At 42.0% G+C, this 25,966-nt stretch overlaps 1 long non-coding RNA gene across 2 annotated transcripts; it reads right to left on the minus strand.

Annotated features, from left to right (window-relative positions):
* Nucleotides 1–494: 494 nt before the first annotated feature.
* On the minus strand, nt 495–25,665 carry LOC309348170. Of its 2 annotated transcripts, none has more exons than XR_014159262.1 (3): nt 25,553–25,665; nt 2,818–2,989; nt 495–639 (listed from the first exon to the last, which is right to left on the minus strand). It is a non-coding gene; the product is annotated as an uncharacterized lncRNA (long non-coding RNA). The 2 variants fall into 2 exon arrangements; XR_014159263.1 differs by lacking the exon at nt 25,553–25,665 and adding an exon at nt 6,265–6,415.
* Between the last annotated feature and the right edge of the window lie 301 nt (nt 25,666–25,966).

Raw genomic sequence — 25,966 nt, forward strand, 5'->3', positions numbered from 1 at the left:
GAGTCACTTCGCCACTTCTTGAAGGCTTCCAAGTAGCAGCTTGAGGTGCTTGCTTGGTATGTATATATTGCTGGCTGTTTATAATAAAATCTTTAATCTTCTCACTCACTTGTGTTTTATATTACTTCTGAATCTCATTTTAAAAGAACCACCTTGCATTTGGCAAGACACCCTGCTATGGTGGGATGTATAAAATACAATGTGAGTTAACTGTAGGCAAAAATTTAGACAGGCATATAAATTACTATATGCAAATTTTATGCAGGAGGGTCTCTCGGCAATGTGTAACTGGTCACCATAAACCAGGTATGTTTGCAGATCTAAACAAACACTTGTTGGTTTGTCTAAAAGGAGGTGGAGTGGAGATCTAAAAGGAGGTGGAGGGGGGTCATCTGTGATGATGACCATGGTGTCATTTCAGAAAGGTGAACACAAAACTACTTAAACAGAGAAACATTAAATACAAGCAAATATTTTTTTTAAAAGAGCAAAGATTCTTCCTGATAAGATGTACAAGAGAGATGGAATCTGGGACATGGGTTTGGCCACAAAGTTATTGCTCTTTTCCTGACCAAGTATCTATGTAAGGGATGGTTAGAAGTGATGACAGTGGCCTTCATAGTTGCTACTAAATTTGACCTGAAACAAAAAAAATATAAATACCTTTAGAAACATGCTCAAGGGAGTTTCAATGTTTCAGTCATGCGAGCAACTATGTTATGTTGCTGTAGATTGCCACTAAAATGTTACTCAAAGTGGGATTTGGGGAAGAGGTGAGTTTTGAGCTTCCTTGGTTCCCAAAAGCAGAAAACTTGGAAGTAAGTGTTCTAATTTTTGAACAATTTTCGGAAGCCGAACATCCAATGCGGCTGTTGGCTATCGTTTCTGGGGCACCTGCACCAATCAGAAGCCACACCTTGGTTTTCAAACATTTCAGAAGTTCTGGAACGTATTAAGTTTGGGGCTTTTGTTTTTGCTATTTATTTTGCATTTTTTGCTTTTCTGGTTAATTTGTTTTTGTGATTGTGTGGAACCCAGTTCAGCTACTGATTGATTGATTGATGGATGGATGGATGGATGGATGGATGGATTGTGTGACTGCAGAAGTGGATAAAAGCCCCATATCCAAACAATGACTATCATCAGTGCAGGTAAGAAAAAGAATTAATTTTATTTTTTTATCATCTACAATACTGTCTTATTTATTTTATAGTACAATACATTGATTATTGCTTTCATTTTATAGATCAATGGTCTCGTTAGATAGTAAAATTCATGTTAAATTGCTGTTTTAGGGGTTGTTTTTGGAAGTCTGGAATGGATTAATCTGTTGTGCATTACTTTCTATGGGAAAGTGCACCTTGGTTTTGGAACACTTTGGTTTTGGAATGGACTTCTGGAACAAATTATGTTTGAGAACCAAGGTACCACTGTAGTTTTAAGGGAAGTCAGAGGAGTTTGGGTAAGGCCAACAACATTGGGGTGTTTCACATTTGTGGCTTATGCAGCTTCTTGAGGCTACATCTGTTACTACAAACTAGAGACCAACCACCCTCACTCCGAGGCCTGAAAGTAACTCAGGTGAAGCACACTGAGCTCCTTCTTCCTTGCTTTCTGAGTGTCCTGCAGGTACGCAGGTTTGGGCTTCTAATTCTCTGGATGACTATAGGGGAGACTGGAAACATGGCAAGCCTGACAAGGAGGCTTCTGTGAGTCATTATTCATTTCCTTCCTGTGAAACCAACTACCTATCAAAGCTGCCACAGAAAAGAAAAACCTTCCAGGGACAGAGGGAGAAATTCTATTTCAAAATGAGCAATCAAATTATCAGAGTCTCTCCACTGGAAATCTGCAGCGGATGACTAACGGCTGCCTGCTGCTCATTACTTCTATCAAAAGATGAATGGAGGCTCTTTGTGTTCTGCGATAACTGTTGAAGTTTCCATTTTGCCTTTTTCTATTTTTAAGAAGTAGTTACAGATCAAGAGAAAATGTTCTACATTAATAGAGCCGCATCAGGATATATCCTCCCTCAGCTGCCTTTCGGAAGCAAATGAAAAAGCCACGCATTAGCATTGCTGCTTCTCCCGTAACATTTCTAAGTGACTCTGCTTCCCATTCCAAGTTCTTCATTATTCTGAATTGCATTACATTCCGTCAATGCTGAGCTGAGCATGAAGCACCCAGCCCCCCCAAACAATTTGCTGCAGAAATAAGATAATGCGACTTGATGGTGTGCATCCATTAGTTAATACCTGAATAATAATAAAAAAGCCTTATAAACATATTTCACTTTGGCTACTACTTAATGATTCAGATGTTGCAACTCCAATTGGATCCAGCCAAGTAGAAGAGAGAAGGAAACTTTATTATTTTGATTACTAGAGCAAATATGATGGGAACTGAGAAATTTATCAAACAAGGAGTTGTGCGGGTAACAGGCATTCAGTGATATTCTACCTTGCTACCCAAAGCAAAGCTTCAACACGAGTTCACTTTGGATAACAGAATGTATTACTTATAATTTTGGTAGACACTCATCGGTTACGGCAGTTTTAAGTTTTTTCTCTTTGGGGCCGAGAAGAGCATTCATGTCCAAAGTCTGCTGGGCATTTAAAATTGGCATTGCACCATTGCTAAGACTAAATTGTTTAGTCAAAGCACTGATAGTAAAATAAGACAAAATACCCAGTCCAGTGCCAGTACAGTTCACATGGATTACATTTTCTTTGCTTGATTTAAACCATCTTTATGCTACGGTTGACCCATCTAAAACAGAAGCCTCATATACTGCATATAAAATTTAAAGATTCCGACCTCTGATGAACCAGGGTATCGTGTTTTTGATGGCAGGATTCCAGAAAACCTTGCTTGCAGGTTTGTCTGATCCAGGTATTTTACAGGCAGGGCAAGCCCTTTTGTCCTCTCAGCTGATGCTTCATTAAAGTGTCAAGTAAAAGGAGAGGTGCTCCATTCTGCCCTGCCCGGCCTGCAAGAAAGCAGAGAGATTAAAACAATTCGCTCCACTTTTCCAGGTAAAACATTCAAGCCTCTGGGTTATATCCAAGGTTAATCATACTTGGAGTAAGCCCATTGATATTAATGGGCATGTTTAACTTAGGCTCATCAGTTTTCAGCGTACAGAACTGAAAAGACCATGCAGAAGACAGGAAGGAAAAATCACCAATAGCACAGACCAGAAACAGGTTTACTGCTATGTGACAAGCTATTTCAGTGTTACTTTCGGGTTTTGAATGAAATGTACAGAATGCATTGGTCACTGGAAGCTGCCTACAGAGTGACTGGGTAAACCCAGCCAGATAGGAGGAGTATAAATAATAAAATTATTATTAAAATAATAATTATTATCACTAAGCAAACCAAGGACAAGCAAATTATTTTATGGTATCTTTAAAAGAGTGCTCATATAAAGTTGCATGTTGTGTAAAATCTAAATTCTTAGCCAGTATTTAACTTTCTTAAAAGATGAGCTTTTGCAAAAAAGCAAAATTTGGGTATACTTGGAAGCCATGCCTCAAAAATGTATTCTGGACCATCAGGAACACATCAGCTCAGTGCCCACAAATCTGTGCTATGTACCAATTGGACAAGTACTCCAAACGGTTGGAGAGCTAAAACAGGTGCTTAAATTTCTGGCACTGAAAAGCAAAATGGCTTGAAGGCGCTTAACATTGGCTGGATCACGTGCAGAGTCGGCATCAGTCTGGAAAGAAAAATACACTGCCAGGAACAACTGGTGCCCAGTATTGTTGCCATGAATTAACACTTGTAAAAATAATAAATAAATAAATTTTAATTTAAATCCCGCCCATCTGGCTGGGTTTCCCCAGACACTCTGGGCGGCTTGCAACATATACAGTGGTACCTCAGTTTTCGAATGTCTCCGTTGACGAACATTTCGGCTTTCAAATGCTATAAACCTGGAAGTAAATGCTTCATTTTTCGAACATGCTTCGAAAGTTGAACAGGAAACGCGGCTTCCATATTGAGTTTCGGAACTCGAACTGTCTTCCAGAACGGATTACGCTCAAAAGCCGAGGTACCACTGTTTTAAAAAACCAAACATCAAACATTAAAAACAAAAGATCCTATACAAGCAACAAACCAATAAATCAATAGAAACCAATAACAACAACAATAAGAACAGTAACAACAGTTTACAGTTACATTGGTACCTCAGGTTACAAACGCTTCAGGTTACGTGTTTTTGGGTTGCGCACCGCACCGAACCCAGAAGTACTGAAACAGGTTACCTCTGGGTTCCAGTACTCGCACATGTGCAGAAGCGCTAAATCATGCTTTGCGCATGCGCAGAAGACCAAATCACAACCCACACATGCGCAGACGCAGCGCTGCGGGTTGCGAACGTGCCTCCCGCACAGATCACGTTTGCAACCCAAGGTTCCACTGTATACCCAAATTAAAGTAACCGTCAACCCCAATTAAACATTTAACCAACACCAGCCTGACAAAAGGGAAACAGAGGAACCCAAATTAGAACCATTTAAAACATTTTAAAACATTTGTAACATAATTGTAACTTAAAAGCAGAAGAAGAGCGTGCTGGATCAAGCCATTGTCCCAGCTATTTCAGCATATTTACTATATTTAATAAAACCCAGCTACTGAAGCACGGCTTTTTTATGACTACAGTTTATTAATTCAGTGCTTGATATGTGCAATTCAACCCGTCTTCAACTACCACAATATACAATTATATCTAGAAGCCCTAGGGGAAGTGCTGATTAATTAAGAGCCTAAACCTGCATATTGCTGAGAGTTATTTCCAATGTCCTATGAATCCTTAATGCCCAACAAAAATCAATGAAGATTTTGCCCACATACTCTTCATGGGTGGAACTCAGTAAGACAAAACATCTTTCCAATACAGCTGCCTACCAAGCCACACCACCAGGTAGACAATCCAAAAGCGATTAACGTACTAATTTCAAGCCACTTCTGGACATTTTATTTTATGGAGGAGCAGTTGGCAATTTGGAGAACATGGAACCCAGCATTTTTAAATCTACCTCCTTTGAGATGGCTTTGATTAAGTGACGCCAACACTGTGCACAGATTTCTACATATTGCACACCCATAAACGCTGGTACTACCGTACATTCTGGAAAGCAAATGGGTGAATCGATTAGAATACAAGCAGAATGCAAAAACTGAACCACACTGGCTATTTACAGTTTGACAATGCTGTTAATGAGGGGGGAAATTTGCCGCCAAAATTGTGGGGCTGAGGAAAAATTGGCAGGTTCTGTGATTGGGCACAGAGACAACCAACTGGCTCTGTTATGTTTTTAGCTTGTAGATATTGAGTGTCAGAGTCACCCGTGGTCCCAGCTCACAAGAGACCAAAGTCCAGTCCGGCTTATGTACAAAAGCTTTTATTGAAGAACATTCTTAGCTTTACATCCGAGCTCCGTGGCTCTACGTCTGTTACGCTTAGACCGCCGAAGTCCCCTCTGAGTCAGTCCCGCCTCTACACCAGTTTAAGAGGCTTGTACTGGTCCACCTCTTCCTCTCCTTCCTTTTCCGCAGGGTCTTTCTGCCCCCCTGCGTTCTCTCCCTTCGGGACTCTTCAGAGGCTGAATCCTCTGGCGCCTCCTCCCCCCTCCTTCGCGCTTTGGGACCAGGCTCCTCCCCAGGACTCTCTTCACTTCCGCGCGCCTCCCATTTTGAACTTGGCGCGCGTACGTTGCTTCTGACCTTCCCTCCGACAGTTACACTGCTCTCGGTACTACTCTCCGCCCCTTCCGGCAGGACGTCTTGCCCCGATCTCCTTCCCCTCTCTGCTTCCTGTTCTGCTCCTTCTGACACACTGGTCACTCCACCCCCTTCACTCCGTTCCGGCGGAGAAGCCAGTCCCGATCTCCAACTCCCCCTGGGGGTTCCCCCTTCGTTCCCTTGCTCCTGACTGCTTCCCCCTCTAGCTCCCCTTGGCTTGCCCAGGGGGGCTCCCTTTTGGGAGTCCTCCGATTCACTGGACGGACTCATGGACAATCTTGGGTCATTGTCATCCTCTTCCTCGTCACCCTGGAATCCTTCCCCCTCGCTCTCTGTCTCCTCCCTCATCTGCGCCTCTCTCCCTGAACCCCTGACATTGAGTATGTTTCCTCTCTAGGGCAACTTGTGCACCAAAGTATGTTGAAATAGAGTATGTAGCTATCATCATTACAAACGTCCTAGCATGAACATCTGTACAGTCTTTATAACTCACACATTGAGACTGACCTGTACATGAAGCTGTCTGATTCTGATTGCATCTGGATCTAGGATGCATACTCTGACTGGCAACAGTTCTTCATTGCCTCAGATAGTTAACTCTCTCAGCCTTGTTATATGCACTAAAGGAGCCAAGAAATGAACCTTTGATTTTCTTCATGCAAAACCTGGCATCTACCACTCTGCCACAGCCCTTCCTAAAGATGACAGGATTAGAACAAAAAAACCCTCTCTGGGACAAAGCATCCTACTTTTAATCACAAAACCACATTTTCCTTGCTTCGATGTACATATTAAGTGAGGGGGGAAATAGATAAGTGAGCTTAGAATGGGATTCCTGCTGCCCTTAAATCGGACAGAGATAAATGCCATACAGTGCAATCCTGGACGCGAGTACTCAGAAATAAAGCTCATTGAGTTCAATTGGGCTTACTCTGAAGTATATGATTGCAGGCTCAAAGGCTGAATCTGAGGCACCACTTCTCAGCTGCAAACCCTCCTTCTGAGAAAATTATGATGAATTGAGCAGATAGAAAAGTAGGAAAGGGTTCTGAACACCCCAGTAATTCAGTAATTAAAACTGAATACAATCTAACTTTCCCCCAATCTTTCTCCTCCCCCCCCCTTTTTCTGAGCTTCACTTTTCAGTTCAGATTTTTTCCCCTTCTCAGCCACAAAACTGTTATTATCACCTCTCCATGCTAATCCTTTCTCTAGCTGACTAAGATTATCACTTCTTTCTTCAAGGTTTGGCTTTTCACCCTTGGATTCTCTAATTGGCTTTCCAGCCCTCTGATCCTACATTATTTCTTCTCCATAAAACCTCACCCTGTTAATGAATATCTTGGCCGTACATCTCCCTTTTCAATAAAAGCTTCGTTTTGCCAGGCCATTTCCACTTTTTTTTAGAAGTTCTCAGATTTCACTTTGGTGAGTAATACCTCGAATTTATAGCTCACAAAGTAATTTTAAAATTCTATCCTCCCCCTTAAATATAGATGAACATAGTGGCTAGATCACAGTTGGCTTACAATGTCAACTTTTCATCCGGACCTCAGGATGCCCATGGCATTAGTTAATTCCACTATTTACAAGAGGCCATGACATTTCTGATTGGAAACAACCCAGCTGAACAGAGTTACAAAAATCAAATGAAATTACATGATTTGTCAGGGAAGGATCCTGTTCTGGCAGAGCAAATGCACATTTCTGCATCCAGTCTTTGGCGTTTCCAATTAAAATGATCTCTGGTAGGAAGGCTAGAACTGATCTCTGCTGTCAGTCAGTACAGCTAGCAATGGACTAGATAAACCAATGTTCCAACTCATACAATGTTCCAACTCATGTTCATACAGAGCTGCACTCAGGCATTTTACCCTTTGCAAACAGAAGGTGTGAGCGAGAATGCGCACTCATTAGTTCCTCCTCCCTATGTGTCAGAGACCAGGTTGAGAAGAGCTACTCTGATGAGGAATAGTGGGGGGCCTACCCCTCCCCCTGCTCCTGACTAGGATCCTGAAGTTGCTGAGGAGAAGTGGAGCTGTATAGATTTGGAGCAGTGGTTTGCAGGGGGACAACAGTTGGGCAGAACTGGGTGGGGAACAGCTAGGAGAAGAACATGGAGAGAGAGAATTAACAGGCTGCTTTTGGCTGGAAAGTGTCCAAACGCTCAGTCCAAGGTCAAGGAGAGCAGATATGGTAGCTACACAGAAGGCCAAATGGATGAGAGATCAGGTTGCCAGATGAGGAAGTGATGGGGGTGGCTCAGGGGGAAGTGGGTGGAAACCTTAATCGAGAGCACCTTTTTTCCAAGAATTGATTTTTTGTTCTTTTGCTATGAACATTAAATTCTCTTTAACTGGTAGGAGACTATTTTCACTTTGTTCTGCTTATCTACGGCCAAAGGAAGTGAGGAAGCTACTTCCCCAAAGCCTTACACCTTCCATATCTTGGAGGAGCAATGTCTACAGCAGGCATCCTGCTCATGGAGACTCCCCACACAATTCAGAAGCCCGCACAGTCTATACCATGCAGGAAATGTACGCAAGTGGAACAACCTACCTGCAGAAGGTGTTACCCCTCTGACACCCAACAGAGGTGATTGAGCCAAATGACAGGAATGTGATGGACGGCCTAAGGCCAATGATCATATACCACTCTCATCTTCATACAACTGTAACCATGTGAAAGGTGATCACCTGAACAGACTCAGAACCTGATTATTTGTGAGCTGCTTGCTGTGTTACATTTGTGTACCAAGGCCCCGTGACCTGTGGTCCCCTAGTGGATAAATAAAACACACGAACAAGCAGATTTTGGTTTATGGGTTCAAATGGGCCACAACTTTATTGGTTACAGATGTGAGTGGTTTGGCTTAGACACTGGGTGAAGCCTGGCTATATCTCGACTCCCGCCCACCTGCTGGGAGTCCAACTAAGGGTAAACCACCAATAGGAGCCGCCCTAAGATCCTTACATCAAATAGGGGCATCCTGAGGGATCCCCATTAGGGTTGTGCCATGGCCCTAGACCAAGTCTGGGCATCGAACAGGATCCATGTCCCTGGATCCCTTTAACATGATACCTTTAATGAGGAGGGGCAGGCGGAGACTACAAACTCTCCTCCATCCAAACAAAGGCTTACACAATGCCTAACCTCACAAGGTTGTGATGATTGCTACGAGGTAGGCGAAAACCAAATGGTGGAGCCAAGTTGCCAAGGGGAAAAAATTCCTGCCCAGTCCCAATAATATGGCAACAGACAATTAGTCCATAGAAAGGTTGTAACGCATCAAAGCAGAAAAAAGGGCAAGGAGTGTGGGAGTTCTGATGAACAGTGTGAGAGGATGGCCTCCTTGCTGCACTGGAGGTTAAATTCCCTGCAGACCCCCCCTCCCATTGGCGCTGATTGGTTGGCAAGGGCCGCACCCAGCACCGGCGATGCAGGGAGGTGACAGTGGGGAGCACGCCAGTCTCCAACCCTCGGCTCGAGAGCCAGTGTGGTGTAGTGGTTAAGAGCAGTAGTCTTGTAATCTGGGGAACCGGATTCGCATCTCCGCTCCTCCACATGCAGCTGCTGGGTGACCTTGGGCTAGTCACACTTCTCTGAAGTCTCTCAGCCTCACTCACCTCACAGAGTGTTTGTTGTGGGGGAGGAAGGGAAAGGAGAATGTTAGCCGCTTTGAGACTCCTTCGGGTAGTGATAAAGCAGGATATCAAATCCAAACTCCTCCTCCTCCTCCTCCTCCTCCTCCTCCTCTTCTTCTTCTTCTCCAACCCTCGGCTGGGTTACACAAGGCTTGGGGCACAGTCACAATACCACCCACCAAATAATGTAAGCAGACTTAACACATCAGTAGAACTTAACTTCCATATTATAGGTCATTGGTTTCTCTCACACTTGTTTTTGTGAACACAAACACCCACTTGACATACACAAACCATGAAAATGTATGAAAAGGAGACGTATGGATTTTATTTGCTACTCACCTTTTCATAGGTTCAGGGTCACCAACTTTAGTTTGCTGTATAACCATTACAATGGAGGAATGAGAAAGACAGGACAATAGGCAGAAAATGGCAGAGTAGGTGATGACTGCCTCGAGTTGCCATGCAAATGCTTCTGCCTCTTTAATGGGACATGCAAACATTTGCATGACAGGACTAGGAAGTGGAGCACAAACAGTGAAAGATAACAGAATATGGTCTTGCGGGCTAAGTTACCTCTTTGTGTAATTTTCTGTAGTAGATCCTGTGAAAACCGCCAAAGGTATCAGTTTACTTTATTTCTTCTCAAGCTAACACCTGTTTTGGCACCACATTCAAGATTCTTATATTAAACTGTGTTCCACAACTGCCTATTACAAGTTGCCAATGAAATTTTGCAGACTTTACAGGTTCTTCATCAGGTGAAACATCTGAGTAATTTCAAGGGAGACTAGAAGAGTTTCGATAAAGCTTTATTGTTATGGCTAGTCATAGATATGTAAAAAAGGGGATTTAAAACACACACACAAGGGGGGGGACACCCCACCCAAAAAATTTGTGGTCCAAAATGTGCAACTCTGTTACTATAGTTCACAAATCCTTCTAATATTTCTTCACGAAATCAATTGACGTTATGTTAACATTCACCATTAAATTAATTCTTCAGTCCTTCAAGGATGGTAAACAATTACATATTGATCTCTGGATGTCTTGTGTTTTCATGACTTATACATTTGAAGGATGCCCCTGGTATTAAGCGAAATAAGTTAGAGGCATTTCTTAATGTCAAGCTGCCTACCTCAATCTAAGCTATTTAAATGGCTTTTGTTCATTTTGTAAAATCAATGAGCACTTACTTTCCCAGTCATGTTGCACCATTGAAGTGAAGGAGAAGTTGCCTTTGTATTGTTGGTTTGAGGCCTGCTTTTCAGACATACAGTATTTCCTTACATTATACAAAGCCAAATCTTATATCGAAAATGTTGACTGTAATATCAGTGTACACAGGGCTCAGATGAAGGTTTAACAGGGGCCAAAAAGAAAGGAAGGAAATCAGTAGTAAATGCAACTTTGATGCAAAGTGAAATTAACATGGAAGCGGCGGTTTCAATTTCCAGCATCCACATATCTTCAGCATCCTGTTGCCTGACTGTGGGCTGGCGCAGCAAACACACACACACACACACACACACACACACACACACACACCCTAGAATTGTAGGAATTTAAGTATTGAGTTAAAAGATAAAATAGATATGGTAAAATAAAAGGAGAATTCCCTGGATGCCTAGATCCAGTTTCGGGGGCAAGTACTCTTTGGTCAGGAAACCCCAACAGAGATTCAAAATTGCAAAATTTGCAGCAAAGCAAAGCATGGAAATATAGGCTGTTAGAAGGGGACATTTAAAAAGTCTTCCAAAGTTCCCCTGGTAAGTTAAAATTGTTTACTCACAACCTCTTCAGAGGTCAGATTCATGTCTTTTTAGATTCATGCCCTTTTCCATACAGCAAGAAAAGATAGGCACTATAACTTAAGTTCCAAAACCACATTTCTGGATTATTTGCATGGAAACACAAATATGGCTTGCTTAAACCATATGGAGCATCCAGCTTAGACCTCCTCACTGGTAGAAATCATATGGTGGAAGGGAGAAGACAATGTGCTTGGTAACCCTTCTTCCCAAGCTGAGGAGGAGTGATCTAGCTAAGCCTTGGCAGGACAGCTTGCTCTATGGTCTTAACTCCTCCATGCATGAATTAGAGTGAAGTATGTTGGTTATACGAGGCTGATTTATCCCACAAGGAATGCACAGGTGGAGAACCTGGTGTGGAATGTAATCCATTGGAGCAGTCAAATACAACATTCCTTGTTTCCCTAGAGTGGGCACAGGCAGGGGCATGTTACTCCAGTCAGTATAGCTTCCTGTTCTACTGGTCTGGAGTGTCCTCCCCCTACATGTGACCAGGGGGATGGGTGTGACCCTGGCTGACTCCATAAAAGAGCAGAGTCACACCGCCATCTTTCTCTCTTGATGCCGTGCTGCTCTCCTGCAGCCATTTTGTTCTCTTGATGCTGTTCTCTTAATGTATTTTGCTTTCTGCTGGCTCTTAGCCAGCAGCACATGGGCTCGATCCCCATAAGGGATGAACTTAAACTATGTTCTGTAACTACAAGCTAAAGTCTGCCTTCAGGGGTCATACTGTGAACTGAATGTGAGTAAACTTCTTGTTACTTTTAAGGAAATACTCTTCTGTCTTTATTCTTTTAAGAGGGATCAAAGGGGACACCCGGAATAATCCAGTCTCATCAAGCCAAAATGGACTGCTTAACTAAAGAGATTCAAATGAATCTGCAAACTAGCTTTCTGCTATATTGAGGGGAATCTGCTCTGCTACATGACTCACTAGCGTGAGTGAAGGAAGGATAATATTTAATCAATCTATCCTACTATCCTTCCCACATAACCACACCTGAGTCCCTCTAGGTGTTGCAGGGCTCCACCGTCCACCATTCTTGACCATTTCCCTAATTAGCTGGAACTGATTGAAGTTTGCATTCAACACTAATCTAGAAGTCCATATCATCCTCATCCCTGTAGGAATGGCTACATGATTGCAGACTCCAGCTCTCAGGTTGTCTGGGATTTGGTAGCAGTCAGCTACCACGATGCTGATGGGTAGGGTTATGTCAGCACAGTGCACAAATGAAAATCAAATCTCACGTCCTAAATTGGTGAACAGCACAGAAAAAACCCACATATTAATAAAAACATGCAGTGAGGAATTATATGTTGTTTTCACTCTTTCTAAATCACTAAAGCAGTGCTGAGATATTTGCCTTTCTCCTTTAATATTTTCCAAAATTGTTCCTGACATGACAAGAATTGAGAATCTGCCAAGCTTGATTTATTGGTATATAATTAGAAGGGTAAGACACATTATTCAACTCCCCAAACAAAATTCAAATATCTAATTCAAAGAACCATCACCTGAGCAGCTAGAAGCTCCGTCTGCATAATGAAATCCCTCGCTGCCTTTTAAATATCCAGGAAATGTAATGAGGACATCTCAGAATTAATAAGAAAGCCATTTCACTATTAGTTGTAATATCTACTGTAATGCCTTTAGCAAAACAGTTCTTCTTTGCAAAACAGAACACATTTTAGAAACAAAAACAACAAAAAACCCAAAACACGAGAGCAAACACTAATTTTGGCATTAGCTGGAAGGAAATCAAAATAAGACGGATTTCAAAAGAAATTGCATCTAACAATGTTAAGCTGTATTCAAAGTTCTTCTCTATTACGCATGAGAGGCGGGGCTGGATGAGGCACACATGTCCCTCAGGCTGGACCAAAACAGATCCACTACTCTCCACCTGTAGAGGAATGCCAACATCACACCTCCTGTGAAGAACTCTCTATTTCAGCCACAAACACAATTCTCACTGGCAGTACCCCACAGAATTTTCCCAAATGGGGTGTTCCATAGGCAGGGGAGGTGTTGAACCAACCAGAGACCCACCAGATCCCAAGCTGGCATCACTGTTATTACTTGATGGCACCAGACTCAATCCAGGCCTACTTGCTACACCAACTCCAGTTAGAGTTTTCCCTGTATGGCTGCAAAATATGTTGAGCGGCAGTATTAGATAAGAAACAATATGAAAATAGGTATAGACCAGGCTTCCTCAACCTCGGCCCTCTAGATGTTTTGAGACTACAATTCCCATCATCCCTGATCACTGGTCCTGCCAGCTAGGGATCATGGGAGTTGTAGGTCAAAAACATCTGGAGGGCTGAGGTTCAGGAAGCCTGGTATAGACAAAGTTAGTGGCTGAAGGATTGAGAGGACTCGTATTATGTCCAGTCCTGATATATAACTTATTGTGAGTTCCAACAGATGCAATCCTTGTTCAAACATAGAAGGGCCTATAAACAACAAAAGGCGGTGAAATGTTATCCAAGGAAGAATAGAAATATTGACGTAAATAAATATCAAAAATAAATGTTGACACTATTGGGGTGGCAGATAAAAGCGCATCCATATTTCATTTTAAAAAGTTCAGAAAGCAGTAAATCAAAGAAACATTTGAATATTTAAAATCCGCTCATATAGACGTCACTGCATAATCCAGGAGGAAGGGAAATTCTGTTTTCTGTCATAGGTGTATTTATATCATTCCTTAGATGACTCGGTGCACTATCCATTCTAAACTTAATACTAATCACTGACAGGCATGAACAATGCTAAGCTGAACTCTAAACTTGGGCCTAATTCATGCATAAAAGAAAATTAATGAAGTCAAGACAAAAAGGCTATCAATGGCTCCCATCCATGATGGTTAGGCTTATAATGCTTCTGAAGACCGGCAGCTGAAAACTACAAAAAGGAGAAAATGATCTTGTGCAAGTTTTCCGCAGACATTTGGTTGGCCACTGTGAAAAGTGGATCCTCATTTGGATAGGCCATTGGCAGACAGTTTTTAGACTGTCCATAACAGTTAGTTTTGGATAATGAGGTATCAAAATAAAATTTAGTACAGGAGACCTAGGGAAGCTGATTGAATTTGATTCCCCTTTCTTCCAAGTGGAACATGTAGAGAAGATCCACTTGCCTGAACTAAATTTATCGGGATGGAGTCTGAGGAACTGAGGCAAATAGTGATGACAAGAAACCCAAGTTCTAGGCTTTGTTGTTGTTGTTAATTGTTAATTGGTGCCCGATCTTGGCAGACCCACTTATTTTGTTGAAGGGAACCATTTTCTGCAACAATTTTATTTTCCCTTTGATAAATTTGAAATGCATTTGCTGGGGAGCTGAAGATGGGAGAATACTGTTGCAGCCCTGTTTAGGGAAGTTTTTCATGTTTGATGTTTTATCGCTTTAATAATAATAATGATATCAACAACCACAACATTCTGTTGGGAGCCACCCAGAGTGGCTGAGGAAACCCAGCCAGATGGGTGGGGTATAAATAAATTATTATTGTTATTATTATTGACTTGTGGGCTTCCCATGGCCATCTGGTTATCCACAGTAACAGAATGATTCTGACCCAAATGAAGTTTTTGTCGGCCGCAACAAGGCCTTTCTTATGTTTCTACACACATTTAGGATAATAATTTTGTGAAAAGGGAAGGACATGGAAAATGTACCGTATGTGGTATTTCTGTGAGGAGGGATATCAAGAATAAAATCAGAGACCTCAAAATGAACACTGCTGCACATATTTAAGTTAATACTCTATCATTTGTTTGTTAGATTTATATTTGACCTTTCTGCTGTTATGCTGAAGACAGCTTTCTCCCTTCCTCTTCATTTTTGTCTTTTCTAAATTGCATTGTAACCTAATGACTATTACTAACAACCCAAAAGTGTGGTAGCAGGATTTTCCATAGTACCATATAAAAAGGAAATAGATGAAAGGTAATAAGAGAAAAAAAATGGTGGCACATCAACTTAAATAAAGAAATCCTTATTTTCCGAACTGGCATGGATGGTGAGCAATCAGCAGCAAAGTTCAAAAAATAAATGGAAATAAGACTGCACCAGATGACATAAATGCATTCTGGAGCCTCTAGGTTTTCCAGTGCTGGGTTATTGAAATTCTAGCTGCAGCTCATATCCATGTCCAAAGTTCATTAGTCAATGCTTTTTTTTTCTAAAAAAATGTTTAGGGGTACTCTCATTTGACTCAAGAAAAATCACCATTTTATAGTTCAAATTGGGAAAAATAAATACACTTATTGGACAAAAGTACAAAGATTCACAAAATGTTTAGGGGTATGCGTACCCCTGCGTACCCCCAGGAAAAAAAAGCACTGATTAGAGTGACAAGCTTTCATGTCACTAGTCCAGATATTTAGTAAGGACAGTTGTGGGAAGGTCTGAACAGGTGATTTAATTATTTTAGATTTTTTTTCACTCTTCCGATATGATTCCCCAATTTGTCTCCCATCCCCATTTTCAACAAGTGCAGGAATCTCTCTTCGAAAATTCAGATATTGGAATTTAGGTTGGTGGACAAAAATTGATCACCACTGTCCATTTCAAATATCAACCCTAGCTTAACTAGGACAGCCATTTTTCAAAGGAGGGATGCAAAATAGATTGCAAGAAGTGAGACATTAAATAAAATGTCACTGTGTTGAGTCTTCCTGTTCATACCACCTTTTCCAGTATTGTACTTTCCATCCCTGTTTCCCTCAGTTTTCCATACTCAGTCCACATTTAATTTTCTTTGGTTCCTCCACCCTAGTCACTTCTGAAAACTTTGGCTTATTTGTTTGTAATGCAACATCTCTTTTGAACACGGAGATATTCAGATGGAATCTGGTGTGCACGTCCTGCTTCTCGAAAAATATTTTAGTGTTGCCATATTTCAAAAAGTGAAAATCTGGACACAAAAGCTGTTGAGGTTTTTGAGCTGGGGGGGGGGATTCACCCAAAAATCAATGCTTCTGAGATTTTCGGGGATTCCACCAGGATGCTATTTTTGATGGATGAATCCCATTGTATGACAGCCATATAATATAGAGCTTGTTGTTGTTTAGTCGTTTAGTCGTGTCCGACTCTTTGTGACCCCATGGACCAGAGCACGCCAGGCAATCCTGTCTTCCACTACCTCCCGCAGTTTGGTCAGACTCATGTTTGTAGCTTCCAGAACACTGTCCAACCATCTCGTCCTCTGTCGTCCCCTTCTCCTTGTGCCCTCAATCTTTCCCAACATCAGGGTCTTTTCCAGGGAGTCTTCTCTTCTCATGAGGTGGCCAAAGTATTGGAGCCTCAGCTTCAGGATCTGTCCTTCCAATGAGCACTCAGGGCTAATTTCCTTAAGAATGGATGCGTTTGATACATGGAAACTGCTAAGAAGCAGTCCATGGGACTCTCAAGAGTCTCCTCCAGCACCATAATTCAAAAGCATCAATTCTTCGGCGATCAACCTTCTTTATGGTCCAGCTTTCACTTCCATACATCACTACTGGGAAAACCATGGCTTTCACTATACGGACCTTTGTTGGCAAGGTGATGTCTCTGCTTTTTAAGATGCTGTCTAGGTTTGCCATCGCCTTTCTCCCAAGGAGCAGGCGTCTTTTAATTTTGTGGCTGCTGTCACCATCTGCAGTGATCATGGAGCCCAAGAAGGTAAAATCTCTCATTGCCTCCATTTCTTCCCCTTCTATTTGCCAGGAGGTGATGGATCCAGTGGCCATGATCTTCGTTTTTTTTTTTTTTTTTTTTGATGTTGAGCTTCAGACCATATTTTGCGCTCTCCTCTTTCACCCTCATTAAAAGGTTCTTTAATTCCTCTTCACTTTTTGCCATCCAGGTTGTGTCATCTGCATATCTAAGGTTGTTGATATTTCTTCCGGCGATCTTAATTCCGGCTTGGGATTCATCCAGCCCAGCCTTTCGCATGATGAATTCTGCATATAAGTTAAATAAGCAGGGAGACAATATACAGCCTTGCCGTACTCCTTTCCCAATTTTGAACCAATCAGTTGTTCAATATCCAGTTCTAACTGTAGCTTCTTGTCCCACATAGAGATTTCTCAGGAGGCAGATGAGGTGATCAGGCACTCCCATTTCTTTGAGAACTTGCCATAGTTTGCTGTGGTCGGCACAGTCAAAGGCTTTTGCATAGTCAATGAAGCAGAAGTAGATGTCTTTCTGGAACTCTCTAGCTTTCTCCATAATCCAGCGCATGTTTTCAATTTGGTCTCTGGTTCCTCTGCCCCTTCGAAATCCAGCTTGCACTTCTGGATAATATAGAGCAGAACACAACAATTCCCTTTGGCTCTGAAACAGCACCATGGAACTTGGTCTATACATATTTATGGCAGAGATGCTGAAGGAATTCAACATTGTGAATTCCTATGCAAAAGATGTGATGAACACCTTTTGCTCTAATGCGCAGATCAGAACTTGGTTATCCACCGGATTTCTCACTTCTCTGAAAAGTTCCAACAAAATTCTTAGCAGTTTCCATGTATCAAAATGTACACTTAAATAGTGCATTCTGCGATAAAGCAATCATTTAGACACATATTTTATGAGAGGGCTTTAAAAAAAAAGAATTTGATGATGGTGAAAATGAAATTCAGCTTTGGGTGTTGTCATGAATGAGCCAGCCACCAAGGAAGGTTTGCAGCCAACCCCATCTGAAGGGTTGCAACCAGATCCCAGTGAAGGTTTGCAACAAGCTGAAGAAAGCTGCCAGGAACAGAAAGGGTTAACTGCCAGGCAGGATGAGCATCAGCGAGTGCCCACTCCCCCGCCCCTTGGAATGTCAATGGATAAGAGATTGGCTGGGAGTGAGCCAGAACCTAGCCAACACTCTATTGGCATGAAGAGAGAAGGAAGCAATTTGTCAGAATGGGAAGAGATTAGAGCTGAGCCAATCCCTCCTTAGAATAGGGTAAGGGGAGGGTTATTAGACTGGAAACAAGGCAAAAGGCACAAAGTGAGAAAATTCAGTATCTTCTGTAACTGGAAGGAGTCTTCAGAAGGGTCATCATGATTGATGAGACTGGCGGCTTGTTAGAGCCATCCGGGGAACTCTGTTTGTTTTTGCAATAAATCTTCCTTTTTAATTAATTATGCTTGCTGTGTTATCAAGATGGGAACCGGGACTCCTGACAGGTATGCGAGTGTATTTCCTTCAAGCTCTGCACATGTGTGCTTACATGTGCATGCGCTTATTTGTTGCAGTCATTCCATTCAGTTTTAGTTTTAATAAGAATGCATGAACAATGGGTTCAGTGCTCCGGGGATATTTCTTTTGCAAAGCCAACTGACATTGCACAATAATGTTTTGGGTCATTTGCACTGCATTGTCTTCTCAGCTGCAAAAATCACTGCTCAAATTGTGCCCCACTATGTGAATGTTTGAGCCTGTGACATGATTTTAAAGCTGCATCAGGGGGTATATTTTGACACTCAACAATGGCAATCTGTATAACACACTAGAAATTTGGAGCCAACAGCAAAGCGATCTGCCGTGTGGCCTATTTATTTACAATGTTTTGAGTGCTCTCTTACTATGAGATTTCTCATATCAAATGCTTCCATTTTCCCACTTCCAAGTGAGTTTGGATATATTCAATAAACAGCACAAGGAAATAAGTATTAAATGTAATCTTAAAACCACAGGCAGATATTTTATTATAAAAAAAGAGCAGCAGAGAATTTTATCAAATCTTCCACAGAAATCTTTAGTAATAAAAAAACCAAACAATAAAGTACGGGGGACATAAAAAAGTAATATCTGTGTATGAACATAGCAAGGAGATAAAACAACATTGGAAATTTACAATATAAACCAGCTGAATGCTGCTTAGCTATACAAATCCACAACTTATTTCCTATAGGCTTTTGTTTTATTTCCTATCCCACCAGTGAGTTACGATATACAGTATTAGAAGCTCAGTCTTCTTTTGAGGTTTTTAAAAAAATATATAAAGAGATCCCACTTCAAGCAGGAGGTGTGTCACACCTAGAAAGTGGATTCTGAGAGTGCTTAGTCTTAATTCTTTATTGAATTAAGGACAAAATGGCCCCATTACAGATCCCCTTTCCCATGATAGACTGCTCTGCTAGATACCATGTTCTTGCCTTGCACACATGTTCTCAAAGAGACAGGATATATGAGAGAGAGAGAGGGGGGGGGAGGGAGGGAGGAAAATGAGACACACATAAAGAGACAGAGGCTGGATCTACACACAGGGGGGGGGAACGCTATAAATAAGTCATTAATTAAATTGTTATAACAAAAGAAAAAAATGCTATGTAAAATCACATAAAATGTTTTCTGCTCCACATCAGCATCTGGTGTTGCAAGTTTAAATGTTGTTTTTTGACTAATGTGGCTGAGTCCAGACTCAGAAATATATACATTTCTGTCCTGTCCTTCTAATGCCTATGTATAAAACATTACACCCTTCTACTCTTCTCTGAAATTAGTTATTTTCTATTTTTGATGGGTGAGGATCTCTATTTTGTATCTACTTGGCCTCTTTGGGAGATGCCAAGGATTAAATTTACCCATTCAGTTGTTACTCCGGGCATTTTGGCGACCATCCTTCTGGTCCTGGCTGATCATTTTGTTTTGGCCCATCATTTTGGGGCTTTATTGCTCTGGCTCTATGCCTGGTAATAGATTCCCATCTGCCAAAAGAAATAGTTGTTGCTTTTTCTTGTCTTCCTTTATTTACAACTGGCTTAGGAAAAAGTGCATTTCCCCCACTTAATGCATCTTGCTGCAACAAAATTTGAGACCTCTCTGCTTAAAGTCAATTTCTCTTGGATCCATTTGTGGCGATTGTTTCCGAGTTTCTGTGCAATACGATTAATTTCACTACTCCTAGATGCATGGATCCCCTTTAGCTCTAGTTGTTTCTACACAAGATCTCATTATCTCCTGGTTTCCAAACTCCTGGATTCATAACATGCATTTCATTGCTGCATGTATTTTACACATAAAAATTGAACTTTTTTTTTATTGCTCTGGGACTGATTTCAAGAGAGATGAAATTTGAATGTTTCGAAATATGCAATAAATTATCACATGCACAAAGGGAACGTTGGGCATGAGGACAGAAATGTAAAGCACACAAGAAGGCAAATTATTATTATTTATTATTAGGGAGTGCATGTTTGAAACCATCCATTATCAATTTGGAGTCACTGCTAATTGCTGCCACTGTGTGGAAATCTTAAAATGCTTGGCTGGATGTCATTAAAATAGCCGGAGGGCCAGTTGAAACTAGTTGGCAGCTCATTTGCAAGTGGCTAGAATCCCACAAGACTACCACCAAGTTTGCTCTTTGGCAGCACTGCTGCAGAGATGCTTCTCTGCATGAGCTTCTACCTTACAGGTAAAGGCCACATGTGATTGTCCCAGTGACATTGCATGAAGTGCATGGCCATGGCTGCTTAAAAATGGGACCACGTTGACAAAAGAAATCAAATGGTATCTCTGAGAGAGAAAAGCTAAGACACAAACCTAGAGGCAGATCCATGTGGTTCTAAGGCATTCACTTCAGCTTATGAATCTGCCTTGTGTCAAATGAAAGAAGAAGAAGAGGAGGAGGAGGAGGAGGAGTTTGGATTTGATATTCTGCTTTTCACTCCCCTTAAGGAGTCTCAAAGCAGCTAACAATCTCCTTTCCCTTTCTCTCCCACAACAAACACTCTGTGAGGTGAGTGAGGCTGAGAGACTTCAGAGAAGTATGACTAGCCCAAGGTCACCCAGCAGCTGCATGTGGAGGAGCAGGGAATCAAACCCAGTTCACCAGATTACAAGTCCACCGCTCTTTACCACTACACCACGCTGGCTGAATCAATGAAATCAATGAAATGAAATCGGGCAGATGGTTCTCCAAAGCCACAAACGGAGGTCTTCCTTAGCATACCCTTTGTCTTGCGAAATGCAAGGTGGTTCTTTTAAAAATGAGATTTGGAAGTAATACAAAACACGAGTGAGTGAGAAGATCAAAGATGTTATTCTAAGCAGCAAACCATTATATACATACGAAGCAAGCACTTCAATCTGCCATTTGGACAAAGGCGGAGCTACCTGCCCCAGAACCCAGAGCAGCACAGGGGTGGGGCTAGCTGGCCCGTGGGGGTGGGGCTAGCCCCCTGCTGCCTGCATGACGAGCGCTGGGAGGGTGCTGCTATCTGCCCACATAACAAACGGCTGGGGGGGGGCACCGCCAGCCACTTGTGGCAGCATCGTTCCTAGCGGGCCATCGCCCGTTGTCACTAGAAAGCATTCCAGACCCTCCATCTCCCAGAACCTGGCGAGCCTTGAAAGTAGGAGAGCAAAGAGCTCAAAGTCCTCTTCTTTGTGGAACAGGAGTTCAATAACATGAAGCACCCATCATTCCTATGCTGGGCCACAAAGCCATCTTCCTAGCCCCCTCACTTATAAAGCTTAGATCCTACTCATCCAGATCTTATTCCTGGTTCCTTATCTTCTCCTTCTTGGTTATTTTTTCAAATACAAGAAAAGCCTGCTATAGAGTGGAGAAAGGAAATGTAGTTGTATGAATCAGTCCCAAAGTCACACATAAAGTTGATTATTTGATGGGTACAGGGTTGTGAATGTATATCTATTAGCCTCAACTTGATGGGGTACAAACTGGCAAACCAATCTAGAACTTTCCCTCAATAGTAAAAGTTAATATATCCCCCAATTAAAACTATTCATCAACTGTTATGGAGATCCATCTTGACAATACTGAGATGAAGTCTGACTGTTAACTGTTTCTGGCTTTACCAAGACTTAAAGCATATCCTCTTTGTGACCTCACACATGACATCAGAATGGCCTGTTTGCATTCAACCTAGACTATCTCCATGCCAACAGCAATGTCCAGTAAACTTCTGCAACCAAGTAAACTTCAGCCTGACTACCCAGTTGTTTCTATTTAGATTACTGGATGTTTAATTTTTGCTCTCATAATCAAAACGATGAGCATCCGGGGTTGCTGCCCATGCAGCAAGCGGGGGGTGGCGCAGCAATGTCACCCACCCTCACAGCTGACACCTGGTGCGCACTGCACCCTCCCCCAGTGATCTGATTTTTTCCCACAGGGCCTGTAAGAGAGAGTTGTTCCACCTGGCCTTTAGCTTGGAGTCAATTTGATTCCCTCCTCCTCTTTCTTCTTTCCTTTCTCCTCCTGTGATGAGGCTGCATTTTAATGTTTTAATGTTTTAATATTTTAATGTTTTAATGTTGTATTTTAATCTTGTTTTTAAGTTGTATTCATTTAACTTGTTTTTATTATTGGTTGTTAGCCGCCCTGAGCCCAGGCTTGGCTGGGGAGGGTGGGGTATAAATAAAATTTATTTATTATTATTAGTGCATTTGGAAGCCCTCAAGAAGTGGCAAAGTGACTCCTCCAGGTAGTTTGAGTTTGCACAGCCCTGCAGCCATCAGCCCATGCACAAGCTTCTCCCAATTCTGCCCCAAACCATCTGATTTATAGCTAGCTAGCCTGTGTGGCTTATCCAACTGGCAACGTGCAGATCCTTCATTACTGGCTACATGCAGATTATTCATTAGGCACCCCCTCCCAATGCCTCACTTTCTCGAAATAATGTCCAACATCAAAGAAGATACTCATCACTATCACGTCCTCCTAACTGATTAGGACATTATAGGCTGTTCTCATGCCATCAAAGAACTTAAGAGACAAGGAGAGGGGGCAGGAAGAGAAGCAGGAAGAGGGCAACCATGTCAGATCGCTAACTCCTCGAAATAAAATTTATCTTCTGGATAGATTGCCCATACACCATTACAGATCCTTTCCGACAAAGACCAGAAACTTCCTGCGTGCAAAGTGTATGCACAACTACTAAATCAGGGATGGCTTACCTGTAGTTCTCTAGGTATTGCTGGCCTATGAATCCCATCACCCCTGACCACTGGGCATGCTGGCAGATAGGTAAGTCAGATATTTTTGAGCTTCTAGTACGCCTTGCAAATGTTTTGAGTGTGATGCACATGTACATAGCCTTCAATCTATTTTGCATTGCTTTCTCAGCAGATATTTTGCATTGTATCCGATTTTGCTATATAATGTTCACTGCTGTATCTTTGATAACACCGGGGGGGGGGCACATTTTTATTAATTGGTCCAAGAGTTATCTACTTTTCTTTCCTCCCATTAATTTTTTCAGTACTGAACCAGATGGGGGAAATTCTCGTTCAGTATATGATCTCTATACTTTTATAAGCACCTATAGGAGTTATGGGAATAGGATTTTTATTCTGCACAGTTACACTGTGAGTCTCTGACTCACACACATTAAATAAATGTGACTGTTAAAAAAGAAGAAGATGATGTCCCTGGTGAAGCAAATCATGATGCATGCCTGGATCGAGTTTTCTCCCTACTTAAGGTGAACATACAGCACAAGGAAGACTTATTATGCATAAACAGACACAGAGCTGTCAAAGGATGAGGAACCTCAAGTGCCAGACTAATATTTTCAGATGCTTGGGGAATCAGGCAGAGACTTCAGACATATTCTAAGGCTGTGATAAATAATTTTCTCTATCAATCGCTCTTCAGGTGCCTTCCGATTCTCCTTTGTAAATTACTATTTTATCCGGCAGGAAATGATGCCTTGAGATTTTTCTCTCACTCTTTACAGCTGGGAGAAGAAAGATGCCTTAGAGAAGCCATGTGATCAGCAGAGGGATGCAACTAACAGCTGCAGCAATGCCCTTGGGATACTGGCAAAAACAAGCTACTTCTTCTGAAAGCTGATTGGCAGTTTTGTTCTAAATCCCAGCAGTTCAGGGCAGTCATATTTGCCCAATCACTATGATGGCTTTATTTCCCCCTACTCCAAGAAGAGTGGGAAACCTCAGGCCTGGAAATAAATACCTCAGGATCACTGAGTTACAGTATTGCACTGCTAGTGACCAACCTAATCCTGTATATAATTAATGTGAAGTAAGTGCCACCATTCTCGATGGAGCTTACTTTGAGGAACATGGGAGCCGGTGGTGCTGTGGTCTAAACCACTGAGCCTATTGGGCTTGCTGATCAGAAGGGCAGTGGTTTGAATCCCCATGATGGGGTGAGCTCCCATTGCTCTATCCCAGTTCCTGCCAACCTAACAGTTTGAAAGCATACCAGTGCAAGTAGATAAATATGTACCACTGCGGCAGGAAGGTACACGGCATTTCCATGCGCTCTGGTTTCCATCACGGTGTTCTGTTGTGCCAGAAGTGGTTTAGTCATGCTGGCCACATGACGTGGAAAGCTGTCTACAGACAAACAACAGCTCCCTTGTCCTGAAAATGGAGATGAGTGTCACATCCAATTGTCAAATTTGACTGGACTTAACCATCCAGGAGTCCTTTACCTTACCAGAGAATTTACTTCCACATAAGCATGTTTGAATTTGTTTAGTGAGTAAATATGTGCTACCCTCCAACAGATGAAAATAGGGAAATTTGTCATTCCCCTCAACTGACCCTCTTCAACCCCCCACTTTTGTTCCCCACAACACCAGCACTTCACTAATGGGACAACACACATGCCTTCCACTGTCTGGAGAAAACACCTTAATCCTGATTTATTATTATTATTATTATTTGGTAGATTTACATAAAGAAGTGCACACACTGTCAGGGGCTGGGCAGAGGAGGAAGAATGGTGGAGACTGGCTTCCTATCCTTATCCTTCCAAGGAGGAGGAGGAGGAGGAAGACAGTGTAGATTTACAACAGGGGTGTGTGGAAGGTCACAGTTCAGATGCAGATGAGAGGAAAAGTTGGAAAAAAATGGGAGAGAAGGAGCAGGCAGAGCTGGAGCAGCAGCTGGCTGATACGTTGTCACTAGAAAGCATTCCAGACCCTCCATCTCCCAGAACCTGGCGAGCCTTGAAAGTAGGAGAGCAAAGAGTTCAAAGTCTTCTTTGTGGAACAGGAATTCAATAATATGAAGCACCCATCATTCCTATGCTGCACCACAAAGCCATCTTCCTAGCCCCCTCACCTGTAAAGCTTAGATCCTACTCATCCAAATCTTATTCCTGATTCCTTATCTTCTCTTTCTTGGTTATTTTTTCAAATACAGAGAAAAGGCTGCTATAGAGTGGAGAAAGGAAATGTGGTTGTATGAATCAGTCCCAAAGTCACACATAAAGTTGATTCTTTGATGGGTACAGGGTTGTGGATGTATATCTATTAGCCTCAACTTGATGGGGTACAAACTAGCAAACCAATCTAAAACTTTCCCCCAATAGTAAAAGTTAATATATTCCCCAAATAAAACTATTCATCACCTGTTATGGAGATCCATCTTGACAGGGCTGAGATGCAGTCTGACTGTTAACTGCTTTTGGCTTTACCAAGACTTAAAGCATATCCTCTTTGTGACATCACACATGACATCAGAATGGCCTGTTTGCATTCAACCTAGACTATCTCCATGCCAACAGCAATGGCCAGTAAACCTCTACAACCAAGTAAACATCAGCCTGTCTACCCAGTTCTTTCTATCTAGACTATTGGATGTTTATCTTTTGCTCTCATAATCAAAGGTTGAAGAAGAGCTGCGTATGATCTGAAAACCTGTTTCCACTGTTAAAGAAAACTAATTGCCAAGGACTGGGCAGAGGAGGAATGGTGGAGACCTCCTCTCTATCCTGACCCTCCCAGGAAGGAGGAAGAGGGAGATAGTATAGATTTACAACAGG

This window comes from Podarcis erhardii (assembly GCF_964252035.2).
Source record: "Podarcis erhardii genome assembly, chromosome: 8".
NCBI lineage: Eukaryota > Metazoa > Chordata > Lepidosauria > Squamata > Lacertidae > Podarcis > Podarcis erhardii.